The sequence below is a fragment of the Alexandromys fortis genome, unplaced genomic scaffold (assembly GCF_014885135.2).
Source record: "Alexandromys fortis isolate MF-2015 unplaced genomic scaffold, M_Fortis_MF-2015_v1.1 scaffold_42, whole genome shotgun sequence".
Lineage (NCBI taxonomy): Eukaryota > Metazoa > Chordata > Mammalia > Rodentia > Cricetidae > Alexandromys > Alexandromys fortis.
Window position 1 is genome coordinate 8,971,711 of NW_026067934.1, and position 13,724 is coordinate 8,985,434.

Consider the following 13,724-nt stretch of genomic DNA (forward strand, 5'->3'; position numbering starts at 1 on the left):
AATTTAAGCAAGGAGTATGGCATAGAGTCATTGACGAAAGAGCAGATGCCACCATGGTGCTAGGTTAGGGCCCGGAAACCTCTCTGCTGTGTTGCTCATTTCCCTCCTATTTGCTAGATCACAGGGAGACCCTGAGATCGGGAGGAGGATCCGGATCCAGAGGTGGACAGCTAGAGCAGAGCAGACAGGAGATGGCACCCGGAGGAGCGCCCCTGCCCAGCCATTAAAGTCCATTTCACAATTTAAAGCCCAGCCATGCTGGTTGTGTTTTCTGTTGCGAGGCAGCTGGCAATGCTAACAGTAGCCACTTGGAGGCCAACTGATAAATAAAAACCAATTGCAAGAGTTAAAATTTCATGTCACTCATACCTCCCCATTACCAAAATAATGTCAAAGAAATCTTATATGGTTCCCCCAAAGAAGTCATCAAGAGCTGGAGAGACGGTGAAAACACTGGCTGCTCTTCCAGGGCACCTGGGACCAAGTCCCCAAACCCACATGGCAGCTTATAACCAGCTGTTAAATCCAATTCAAGGGATCCAGTACCATCTTCTGGTCTTGGAGGGCACCAGGCACTTGAGTGGTGCACAGACATACTTGTAGGCAAAACACTCATACACATAAAAATATAAAGAGATTACAAAAGAGAAATTTTTAAGTGCTATGTAAATATAAAAGGAGAACCATGGGTTTTTAAATATTCATATATCCAGCCATCCTTCCCTTTTCACCACTATTTTATCTGCCATATATGTGTCTGGGAGAACTTTTTATGCAGATGTCAGACATAGTAGCTTGTCAAAAACCTAAACATACAGAAAATCTTGATTTGGGTTTTAAAATTCAGTGACATGAATGGGGGATAGGGGATGAAAAGCGAGTTAAACAGTAAGCATTCTTGCTCAGTATCAGTTAAATGGACTTACGCATCACTGTTGAATCTGTATAAGACTTTGGTAAGCAAGTTCTAGTAATTCTTTTGAACTGTAATGTGCCCCTCATTGGCACTTGGCCTGTGTTGTTCTTGATGCTGTGCATGTCTGACTGCAAGCTCCTTCTGAGGAGCCTTACTATAACAAGAACTAGGAAAGTATCATGCTACCGTTCCAAAGCTGAGTGGCAGACAGACACATTTAGCTGAAAGAGTGGGGATGTGTTCACGACCAGAATGCTACTCGGTGAAAAGAAAAATGCTACAAATAAAATTTCATAATCAATACTTTCTCAAAGGTAACACGTCTTTTTACTTTTCGAAGTACAGAACTTAGTGGCTGGGGATATGGTTCAGTGGATAAAGCACTGATCACTCCTCATGAGGACCAGAATTCAGATCCCCAGAATCCACATCAAAAAGTTGGGTGGACATAGAGGCATGTGTAATCCCAGTTTTCAGCAGAAAGGAACAATTTGTGGGACAAGCTAGCTGGCTAGACTGTCTGGAATCATTGAATTCTGGGTTCTGCCTCAAAAGAACTGAGAAAGACCTTCAACATCAACCTCTGGCCTATGTGTGAACACACACCTATACACAGGTGAACACACACCACAGCATACAAGTACAAAATTTCACCAATAATATACCAGTTTTAATAACTAAAGCTACAGTGATGGATATGAAGCCATTTTTATTACTTAGCAAAGGTACACCAGAAAATTATTAGATAATGCTATGGGTAACACACACACCTTCATGGCAATTCCCCTTCAAAACAACATGATGGTTACACACAATGGTTATTCTGTTTCCTGAATACATTTCTATGAAACTCTACCCCTCCCCCCTTTTTTGTAATAATAGCATGGAGTTTTGATCATTTTAATGACAACAGCCTCTTGTGGTTTAAAGCATAACTCCAGGTCACAAAAGTTGAGTCCAGGGCTTTAAAAATGATGTGTGATGTTATTAAAACACCACATCACAATCTATTTGAATGTCATCCAGGCACTGTGGACCGAAGCAGAGAACTGCTTAAAACTTCCTTTCTGTGAGTTCTTCAGGGCACAGGATGCTGGGACACAGCTGCTAAGACCATCGTTCCATACTTTGCAGTCCCTTATTAAAGCAGAAACGCGCCATGATCTCCCTAAAGTACCCGAATATATTCTCTTTATGTGTCCCACCCAACACAGATGTGCCTTCAAGAACTTTTCCTTAAATTATTATTTTGTCTTCTGTGTGTGGGACTTGGCCTGTGTGTATGCCTGTGAACCACATGCATGCCTGCTGCCCACTGAGAGGCCAGAAGAGGGCATCAGATCCCCTGGAACTGGAGTGATAGGCGGTTGTGAGCTGCCATGTGGGTGCTGGGAACCAACATGGCTCCTCTGGAAGAGCAGCCTGCGCTCTCGGCCATGGAGCCATCTCTCCAGGTGCCTCAAGAACTTCTGAACTCTCCCTCCCTTTTGTTCTGCTAAACTTGTCTATGCCTAATTAACTGTTGTCTTCCCACTGGCACAGTTTTTTTTGGACTCAGTGGCTAAATTGTACAGTGGTGAGCCTAGTTCTACCCTTACTGGCAACCTTGGTTCTCTTTTGTTCTTTTATCCAAAAAGACTCAAAAAACACTCTCAATGTTCCTTATGGAAATAACAGCATTTGTCTAGGGTGGGGCTCGTGGCACTCATCGTCCTCCCGACACAAAAACGTTCAGAATATTAAGTGCCTCTTCCACCCTCATGCACGTAACAGAACACAATTGAAGCTAACAAGGCACACCCTATTTTTACTGTGAGATATTTCACTTTCACTTATTTTTAGCAAATACATTGCAAATGTAGCTTGTCAGTTTAATTGAAAGAGTTACATTATTTTGGTTGTACTGACAGTTTTTGTTCATTGGAACTGTAGATTTTAGTAATTTGGGTAATTTTCTAGCGTGAATCACAAATATGGAGGAAACTTAGAAGCTGGGAATTATCAGTCTCACTTCATGTGATAAAGTTACCATTTCCCAATAACAGAGACCCTGAATCGTCTCAGATCTTCCGGCTCTCACTTCCACCCTACCCGTTACCATCCCAAGTACTAATGCTTGATCATCTATTGTCTTTCGTTTTAGGTTCATTGTTTTATTTTTATGTCTTTCTTTCCTACGGAACTATAAGCCTCCGGGGATCAGCATTTCTTTCCTTTGATCCTCAGAGACATGCACAATTTCCTAACAAGTAGATGCTCAATAAACCCCCACTGACGGAAATAACACGCTTCTCTAGACAGGAATGTCTCGGTACTTCTAATGTACAAGCATAAAATAAGTTTGTTTTATTGCGGGGAGGGGCATTTCTGCTTTCCTGATAACTAAGGTCTCAGGATAGGACGCGTTGTTTTCCCAGAAGATGGAAACAAGCCCACTGCTGGCAGTGGTTTTCACCGCTTCCACCTCCCCAGCAAATAAGAAGGATGTGAAGACTGTATCACTGGCCATGGGTTCCACATCAGTACCTCTCAGTTCAACAGAGAGCATCAGGGTGGGATATAGTGACGACTGAGGAGGCATTTTCAGGCCTGTAGATGATTGGATTCCTTCCTTTTGGGAATATGCCCTTGCCTCTATTCTTATAAGAGAAGTTAACTAACTCATCGGGACAAATTTATAGCTTCAGAAACTGAACCCTACGGAAAAAACAATGGCCACCCAACAATCTTAGCTGTAGGAATTTGCTACCTCATTTGGGGTTCCTTTGGAAGACACTCACCCAATGGTTTAAAATGGCTCATGTGTGTGTGTGTGTGTTTATGTATGTATGTATGCTTGTGCTTTTCATGGACTAATCTCCTTTTGAGGTTAGGGCCAAGCGGGAAAATATTATTTTTACATATGATTTTCTCTTCTAAATATGTGCATATGTGACTGATCCAGATTCAAACAAACTCATCATCATCATCATCATCATCATCATCATCATCATCATCATCATCTATGCCCTGGCAATGCTTAAGCATGCGTGGGCAGCCCGTTTATGGTGGTTCTCCCATTGTTCCTATCCTGGGCAGTCCCAGATGCTGGTGTTATTGTCATACCCAAGCTTCCACAGTCTTCCTCTATGCTGTCTATCCAGCGTTCTCTGGGTCTTCCTCTCTGTCTTATCCCATGCGCTCCTCCAAGCAGTGCTGCCTTCGGGTATCTGCCGTCATTCATTCTCATAACATGGCCGAAGTTTCTCAAGCGCCATTGCCGTATCCCGTAGTTGACTTCCTTCTGTAGATGGAGACGTTTCTTATGTCATCGCTGTGCAGCCTGTCTCTTCGTGTGACACCTAGAGCCCTCCTGAGACATGCCATCTCGAACACATGCAGCCGCTGTTCTGAGGGGCGTTTCCTTGTCCAGTTTTCAGAGTTGTAAAGACAAGAGTCTAATACGTTTGCAATCTTGCTGTTGTTGTTGTCGTTTTGTTGCTTGCTGACCAAACCTCTCCTAGTGCCTGGAATGCAGCCCTCGCTATCCCTGTCTGCATCTTGATATTCCCTCTTTGTTCCCTCTTTGAACTGAGCTTTCCTCCCAGATAGACAAAGCCGACTGTTTGCTTGAGGTTCTGTTTCTTTATTACAGTGTTAAAAATCCTTGTGTGACCTTCCCATGTGTTGCATCTCAGTCTTCTCAATGTTTGGTTTCATATCAAGGTTCTCACTGACTTCCACCACTCTCTTTACCATGGCCTGCAGCTCATTTGGACTCTCAGCAAGGAGTGCTGCCTCGCCGGTGAAACACAAGGTATTGATTGGCTCACCACCTACTGCGCGCCTGTCTCCTCATCCCCCAGGGCTGTTGCTATTGTTAATTCCAGGAACATATTAAAGAGCAGTGGTGAGAGGACGCATCCCTGACACGCCTACGATTGTCTTAAACTGATCACTTAGTTCTCCACAGACTTTGACTGAAGCAAAGGTCTCTTTCTAGGCATTTTCTCGTATTCTTACGATTTTCTTTGGGTTTTTGTAGAACCTCATTGTTTCCCAAAGTCCTTTCCTCCAAATGCTATTGAATGCCTGCCTTTCTGAAGTTGATTTAACAGACATGTAAAATTGATACTATGGATAATCAAAAGAAAGAGAAACTTGAATTTTGTGTATTTGATGTAAGAAAATACATATATAATTTATGAATGTAGGTGTTCAAGAATGAACTATCTGGCATTTGACTTTTTTTTTAAATAAACCAATGATGGGATAAGGGGGACTATATGGAAATATAAAATAAGAATAACTATGCTTTGATTTATTTAGGGGGTAACTTGTTTTCATTACTTTATTGACTTTGAAATTTTATGATAAAAAGTTTAAAATCTCATTTCTATAATTGATTTGGAAAATGAATTTGGAAAAATAGATGATTAAAAAACAGAATATTTTCAAAATATAATTATATGCGGACAAATAGGGTTCCTTTGAAATGCCAGTGAGACACCTACGTGCGTTGTCACCCATCTCCTCACAGTCGTAACGACCAAGAGTTTGCCCGTGTTGATGCCCATAAAATGCTAGCTTTCAGTAAAAGTGCATCAATAACTTATAACATTTTTCTATTCTTTTAATTCATTATTGGTCAGATTTAAAAGAAATCCAACCCTTGTTTATATGCCATGTAAATCACGGGTGGCTTCGAATGCTCATGCATAAGGCCTACAGTGTATGCAAATATGTACATGCAAGTGCAGCTGAGTGTTCAGTTAAGAAGTAAACATAGATGACACTAATTGTAAAAGAAAATTAAAAGATTCTTAGATAAGCCTTCATTCCCCAAATTAGCTTCCCAATGAGAAAAGGCAGAGAACCCTCTGTCATTTCCACTGCGAGTTAAGCCTTTATATGTTATTGGAAATGATGGAAACACCAGCAAAAATGTTTTTAAGACTTAGAATGATCTCATCAGCATTACTGGGACATTCTGAATATAATCAAAGAGGTAAATGAGAATAAAAACGTTCTTCTTTCACAGATGAGCCTGCCCTGCCATGGGAATTTACAGGCTGTGTATGCAGAATGAATTTCCTACCCAGGCAAAATGTGATCATAAAGGAGCCGCCGGCCGGGTGCTGCTTGAGCCCACAGGACTATACTGTAAGAGTGCTGCCCGGCTCATCATCAATTCAGTACGAGCCAGTAACGCTGCCAGACAATTGAGTCTCCAGAAGCAGCCCGAGTTTGAAAGGAGGACTCAGGATGCTCACAGCAGAAATGGAAGGAGGGGAGAAGCCACTGCTTGGAGAGAGCTGCTGGTAAACTGTTAAAGAAAAACTTTAAAAGACCAGGCTCTCAGTCGTAGTCCAGCTGGCCTTGGTGAGCTCACAATAGATCAGCCCCACTGTCTCCGTGGGTGGGTGCACCCCTCGTGGTCCTGACTTCTTTGCTCATATTTTCCCTCCTTCTGCATGGGATAAAACCGGACTCTCTGAATATGGCGGACAATGAGGGCTGCTGAGAAGCCAAGGACAATGCCACTGGGTTTTGATCCTACTTCATGTTCTGGCTTTGTGGGAGCCTAGCCAATTTGGATGTCCACCTTCCTAGACCAGGATGGAGCGGGGAGGACTTTGGACTTTCCACAGGGCAGGGAACCCTGACTGCCCCTCAGACTGGAGAGGGAGGGGGAGAGGAGTGGGGGGGAGGGGGAGAGGAGAGGGAGGAGGGGGAAAAGGGAGACGGGGAGGGAAATGGGAGGCGGGGAGGAGGCGGAAATCTTTTTTTTTCAATAAAAAAATTATATTAAAAAAAAAAAAAAAGACCAGGCTCTCAGAGTCATCCTGAGGGGTCATAACGAAACAACTTCAAAAGTTTATCCCACTTCAGTAGAACCATTTAAATGCTTCAGTGAGTTCTTTGTATTCAAAAAGGATGGAGCATTGAACTGGGCGACTTTTCAAGTCTGGGAACCAAACTTTGCTATGTAAGAAGCTTTCAAAACAACAGTGAAGACCTACTATCAATTCTTCAAGGACGGCATTTCCTATGGGGTGGAGAGGTGGCTCTGTGGTTAACAGTACACACTGCTCTCGAGGGGATCTAGCTTGGTTTCCAGCACCCATGTCAGGCAGCTCACAACCACCTCTAACTTTGAGTCCAGGAAGCTTGACATCCCTGGCCTCCAAGGGCATCTGCATTTACACACACACACACACACACACACACACACACAATTCAAAACAAAATAAAACGGCACTTCAGTAACAAAAGCCTGGATATACTGAGCTTTATAATACACCCAGTTCACCACCTCTATTCTCTCAGTTAAAATATGGCAATCGGCTGCCTGTCCCAGACTGGTCTAGTGTGGGGACTGACATTTGGATACCATTACTCCATCATCTCAACACTGAATGAAAACCAATTGTAGACATTTTATTCTGTTAGATCTTCAAGGTTATTTAAATGGAAAAAGACATTTGCAATTTTGAGAACCTCCCCCCCCACACCCCATCCAGTCTGGCTCCCCAAATGATTATTATTTAGTTTCCTCACCTGTGGTTTTTCTTTCCCACGTATTTTATAGGTATGGCATATATGATAGCAAATGGGTTCGCTTATTTATCACACTTTAGTAACGTCTTTGAAGTTCAGATTTGGGAATGTAGTGGACAGGTGATTTTGCAAAAGGAATGTGCTAGAAAGATCGATACAAACATGAAAGATGAGCTCACTTGCCTGGTGCTCCTGCGGTCCCCCATTCTGGACAGTATTCTCATGACTATTAAGAACAGTAGCCACAGTTGTCCACATGGCTCCAAAGGTATGTCAACTTTTTACTTCTTAATGTACTTCTGATTAGAAGAAAAATTAACCTATAGATATAATTCACCAATAGAATTTGGAGCTAATCAAAGATTTAAGAAGCGCTACATATGAAAAGGCTTTCTCTATGACTGTCATAATAATTTCTTAAGAACCCATCCATACAAGGCTGTGACCTCTACCATCAAAGTTCACTCGTGTGGATTAGGACAAGCAAGCATGATCACAGAGAATGAGAAGCGCTTCTCAGGACCTCCTGACTTGCTCTCAACCACTGATCCTGGGCGCTCAGATGAGTTATTTCAGCTTCCTGTGTTCTAACTTTGCTGGGGAATTGAAATACATAACTTCCAAGGCTTTTCCATAACAGGTCCAAGGCTTTCTTTTCAGCTTCTTCAGTTTCGTTCAACAAACTAAAATATACTCCTCCAGACGCTTAAGGAATATACATTTGTTCAGTGTGTGTGTGTGTCTGTGTGTGTCTGTGTGTGTCTGTGTGTGTGTCTGTGTGTGTAACAAGGGATTGGACTCAAGGTTACTCACATGCTAGGCAACTGCTCTACCACTGAGTTTCATGTCCATTCCCCAAACAAAATTATTCTCAATATATATGTGCGAATGCACACTCATGACTGGGTGAGCATGCATATTAAGGTACGTTGACTGGCATCATTTTATTCACAGAAATCACCAAAATCAGTAGCAAAGAACCTGAATCTTTTCCCAAAATAAAACCTACAACTAAGAAAGGTGCATTGCCATCCAGTGTAATCAGGACAAGGTGCTCCTACAGTTTGAAAGGACCACAGCAAAAACTGCCGTGGCTGTACCAACAGCGCTGTGCTGATATTAATAGTGAGGACAGCACAGGAGTCAGTTGTGAGGATAAGTGTTCTTAGAGAATATGACAGCCATGCTCTAACCTGGAGTTTCACGTCAATGAATTCTCTTAATTATGGCGTCTTCGTCTTCAGATGCTTTTGTCTCCTTCTCCGACCAATAATTAAGACGGGAAGACTGCAGGAAAAGGAAAGGGAGCAGGGCAGAGGCAGAATGGTCACCGCAGGTTTTCTTGGGAGCAGGACACAGAGGTGAGAAAAGGTCTGAGGGCCCTGGAATTGCATTTCCTCAACACTCAGCTGAGTCTGTTAGTGGCTGAAGAACTCACACTGGGACTCGAGCAATATAACACTCAGACTGAACTGAGAGGAAAGAAATACTTGTCCAGGTTGCTTAAATAGGATAAGCTACAAATACACTCTTTGTTCAGCTTGCTCTAAGACCGTGATGGATCAGATCATGAAAGTTAATAACTCTCTCATGAAACCTACTGGAGAACTAACATTATACTTAGGAGAAGGAAAAAACCCAACAGTACAAGTATAAGAAAAAAACCCTCAGCCACACAGCACATTCAATTTATAAGACGATGTGGAAATCAATTCTGTGGTAATCAAAAGATACCAAATGAATACTAATTCCTCTGACTGTCTTTATCAATATTATACTACATACCAAATTAATTGTATTATTTACTACTCAGACTTAAATTTAGGATCCGACAAAAATCCCAAAACAGAAAAGAGAATATTACAGAAGGTTTGTACTAAAAAACTCTAATCTGCATCTGCTAACTTGTTAGCACAATCTTCTAGAAAAAAATTTGAGAATAACTTTGACACCTCCCACCCAAAGAAGAAATCCCATTTCCATCCAACCAGTTTGCATACACTGGCTGCTTCTCTCCACCCCTCCATGTATGTGCATGTGTCTATATGTCTGTGTGTGTGTCCGTGTGTCTGTCTGTCTCTCTCTGTGGTATGTTATTGAGCAGCAAGGAGGAAAACATGCTCAAGTCGAAATTTCTGAACGCAAAAGGTCACTCATTTAGGGGAAGGACACTTCTGTGAAAACCTTGGTCTCACGATGGTAGTTGTGAACGCTGGGGACCGGCGAACAGTTTTAAACTGTGAGTTTCAGAGGATCAATACTCTTTGACATTTTAATCTGACAATAAGTGTAGATTTCACAGTACGGAAGCAACATCAGGCTCCCTTACAACATTCCTCGACCTCAGTGGGCTTATCGCGAAGGAAAGAGGTTAGAATGAGGACATGACAACTTCACAGACTGCAAAGTGAAACATTTAAGGCCCCTAGTTCATAAAGTACCAATTTCTTAAAAAGAAAATTAAGAAAACCCCCATTTCAGGACAAATCTCATCCTTGCTTCTCAAATCAAAAACCAAGGGCAACCCTGAGATGTTCTCGTGGGCCTTGTTGAAGTACCAACTGTAGAATCAGCATGAATCCTTCTCCTCGGGGCTGTGGCGGCCCAGCCATGCTTGGACATGAACCATTTCAGAACCCGGACTGGAAAAGAATTCCTAAAAGATATGTGATACTTAAGTACCAAATTCCCACTTTTGAGATTCTTAATTAGTATGCTTGAAATTATACTTTAAAAAAAGGTATGGTTACTTTTACTTTAAAAAAAATTTACATGGGTTCAACTTCAGATTTTAAGAAATGATTCTGACAAATTACTTTTCATCCCCACAGAAGATAATTTCCCTAGTAAATGAAACAATAACAGGCCATGGATTAAACGGGCTCTAAAAGAATACGATATTGATGTATGGGCTGCTTCCAGCTCACTCACTGAAAGACCTAGCTGTAACCAGCAAGAGCTATAAAACTTGTAGAGAGACTGGCTGCTAGGAACCGACAGGTGGCCAGGAGAGAGCGCCTTCCTTACAAGAGCACCATAAAGCTCTCCAGACAAGGACAGATATAATCTACTCTTGAAATCTGCCAGGCACTATGAAGTGTTGCTTTCCGTGTATAAACAAGTTGTGGGGCACTATCACAATCTCCTAGCCAAGTCCCAAAGCCCTATCCCCACACTTCCACAAGGTCTTTCACTAGGACCTCAGAAGTAGTTCCCGCTCTATGGATTAAAGCAGACTTTCAGTAAACAATGATGGAGAAACCACATGTGTCAGGATCCCCAGGAAATACAGCGTTTCATGCTCCAAGATGCTAATAGATTTATAATTGATCAAAATTTAAAAGACATACTAAATGGAGGAGCCCTACACAGCTAAAATGCATACATTTTTTCCTTGGGTAATTATGGCTTTTTACCGACATGTGCAATTACTCAATCTAATCATGCATTCCCGTTAGCAACTCCCAGATATGAGGTTTGGCATACGTTCTGAGCACCTGGGATGGGTATAGCTCTTTTAAGCCCTGTGTTTTAAGAACCTGACTTTATTCCTTGTTTTCATTTTCTTATATCTTTCCATCACCCACAGCCTTTGACAAGTTTTTAAGATAACTCAAAGGCGACCCGATGTGAAGCGTGCAAACTTGCCGCCAACTAGCTCCTTCGGAACTGGGATCTCATCACGGTGTAGAACTTTCTCCTTACGTTGCTGCGGTTCTGCCGTGGTTGCTGTTGTTAGCATTGGAAATGGGTTTCATGAGTTCAGAGTCGCGTGATCAAGCTCGTCTTCTTCATTAGTGACCCCTTGAGAGCTCAGCAGAGAGGACTACAGCATAAAGGGCGTGAACCATAATGCTTAGTAAAGCCTCTCACCTGGCGCCGGGAGGAAATAGGACCTTCATTTTTTCCTCTCAGATTCCTCCAAGTTTTATTTCCGCCTAGATTAGTCTTTTGTGATTTGGAACTAAGCTCTCACTGAAAGTCACAGAAAGTTGGAAATGTTCTTAGAAGTCATGGAGACCCTAAGCTTTATTTTTTATTATTATTAAAACTTTACTATAATGGTCAAAATGAATTTAGTGGCTTATTCAAGATAAAAAAAATATAATAGTTATCAGAGCTTATTAGACCTTTTTGGTTTATCAAATTAATAAGGAAGCATCTATATTATGATATCACAACTGGATTTTAAGCATAGGTATTTTGACATGCATATATTCCTAGGTATATGAGTGCATTTTTATGTGTGGCTGCACGTGAGTCCATGTGCATGCGTGTGCCTGTGTGTATGTCCTGTGTGTTTACGTGTGTGTGCAAGTGTAGGCCAGAGGCTGATTTTGGGTGTCTTTCTGGATACCTCTCTATTTTATTTTTTTATTATTTGCCTATTTTATGTGCATTGGTGTTTTTCCTGAATATATGTCTATGTGAGGGTGCCGGGTCCCCTGGAACTGGAGTTACAGAGGTTGTGAGCTGCCATGTAAGTGCTGGGAATTGAACTCAGGACTCTGAAAGAGCAGTCAGAGCTCTTAACCCCTAAGCAATCTCTCCAGCCCCTCTATTTTATTTTTTGAGGCAGGGTCTTTGACAGAAAGTTCACAACTCACAGAGGCTGGCCAGCCAAGGAGCAATAGAGGCCTCATGCCCTACCTTCCAGCACTGGGGTTACAGGCACATGCTAGCGTGCTCAACCTTTAGCTCTGGGGCTCTACCTCAGGCCTACTAGGCAAGCACTTCGCTTACTGAACCATCTCCTTGGCCCATTTTTAACAAAGTTTTATGATTATATTTCAATGCGATTTTTGGTACTATTGCCAAATTGAAACATTATTTTGAGAAAATGAAATTCCATAAGCAGTAGCATCAAATACAGAAAGGGTTCATGGCCCCTTAACAACAAGAGGATGTGAACATCAGAACCACGTGGATTCTTTCTCTGTCCTCTTTGTCTCTATCTTTCACTCTCTCTTTCACACACACACACACACACAAACACACACTCACTCACGCCTCAGCACTTACCACCTATGATGTATTGCATTCTCATTTTTATTAGAAGGTAAATTCTGACCCATAAAAAGCCCAGAAAGTGCCATTCTTTCTAAGATAGGTGGTGCTCTCACTAGTTGGTGAGCTATTGATAATAGAAACATTGCAAATAATAATCAGATAACAGATTTAAAATTATTTCATCTTAACTAACCAAAATAGATGTATGCAGTCGCTAAGGGAAACCGACTTCTCGCAGTTTAGTACCGCCTTTCTAAGAGCAGAACTTGGCTACACGCTTCATCAGTCCGCGGGAACTTGAACCCCTGTGAACAGTCACACCACAGCTCATCAGAGCAGCGCAGATAAATTATCCAGTCAATGTGCACTCGGGGGACTGCCACACTGACAGCCCCAGACAGAGACGTCTGCATAATAAACTCCCAGAAGTCACTTTCTGAGGAGATATGTGGGATTTGAAAGAGCCGTGTCGCCATAGTTTTGAGGATTTGACCACTTGGTCCCCGATTGATGGGGAGTTCACGGAGCTTTAAGTGGTGAGGAAGTAAAACACTGGGGGCAGGCTCTGAGATCAAGGAGCTTTGCCTACTTCCGGTTTGCTCTCTTGGTTTCATGCCTGCAGTCAAAGATGCAAGCTTTCATTTCCTCCTCTGACTCACAAGCCTGCCTGCTGCCACGCCTCCTGTCTGTGAGGGTAATAGATTCCTATCCCTCTGGAACCATCATCTCTTCTTTTTATAAGTTCCCTTGGTTATGGTGTTTCACTACGGCAACAGGAACCAAACTAATATAGGGTATTGCGTAACTAGGGGAAAGAATTTTAATTATTCTAAACTTTACCAGGTAAGATCTGATGAATAACAGACTCATGTTCTTCATAAAAATATGACATTTTGGGGTAAAGATTTGTTTTGTGGCAGGTTAAAGCAAATGTCCAATTTTCTAGTGGTTTATAAAAACTAGAATGGTCTCAATAAGCATGACTTGAATTACAATGTCGACATTAGAATTTCAGAAACATGGCTCAGCTGGTAAAGTGCTTACTTACCCTGCAAGCATGAAGACCTGAGTTCAGGACCCCAGCACCCTTGTGAAAGCTGAGTATAAGAACACTTGGTCTAGCAGGGTGGTGGTGGCGGCGCACGCCTTTAATCCCAGCACTCGGGAGGCAGAGGCAGGCGGATCTCTGTGAGTTCGAGACCAGCCTGGTCTACAAGAGCTAGTTCCAGGACAGGCTCCAAAGCCACAGAGAAACCCT

At 42.3% G+C, this 13,724-nt stretch overlaps 1 protein-coding gene across 5 annotated transcripts in view; it reads right to left on the bottom strand.

The window, feature by feature from the left end:
• Camkmt (calmodulin-lysine N-methyltransferase) overlaps positions 1-13,724 on the bottom strand; it is a 378,918-nt gene that overhangs the window by 151,464 nt on the left and 213,730 nt on the right. The gene's annotated exons all lie outside the window — the stretch shown is intronic.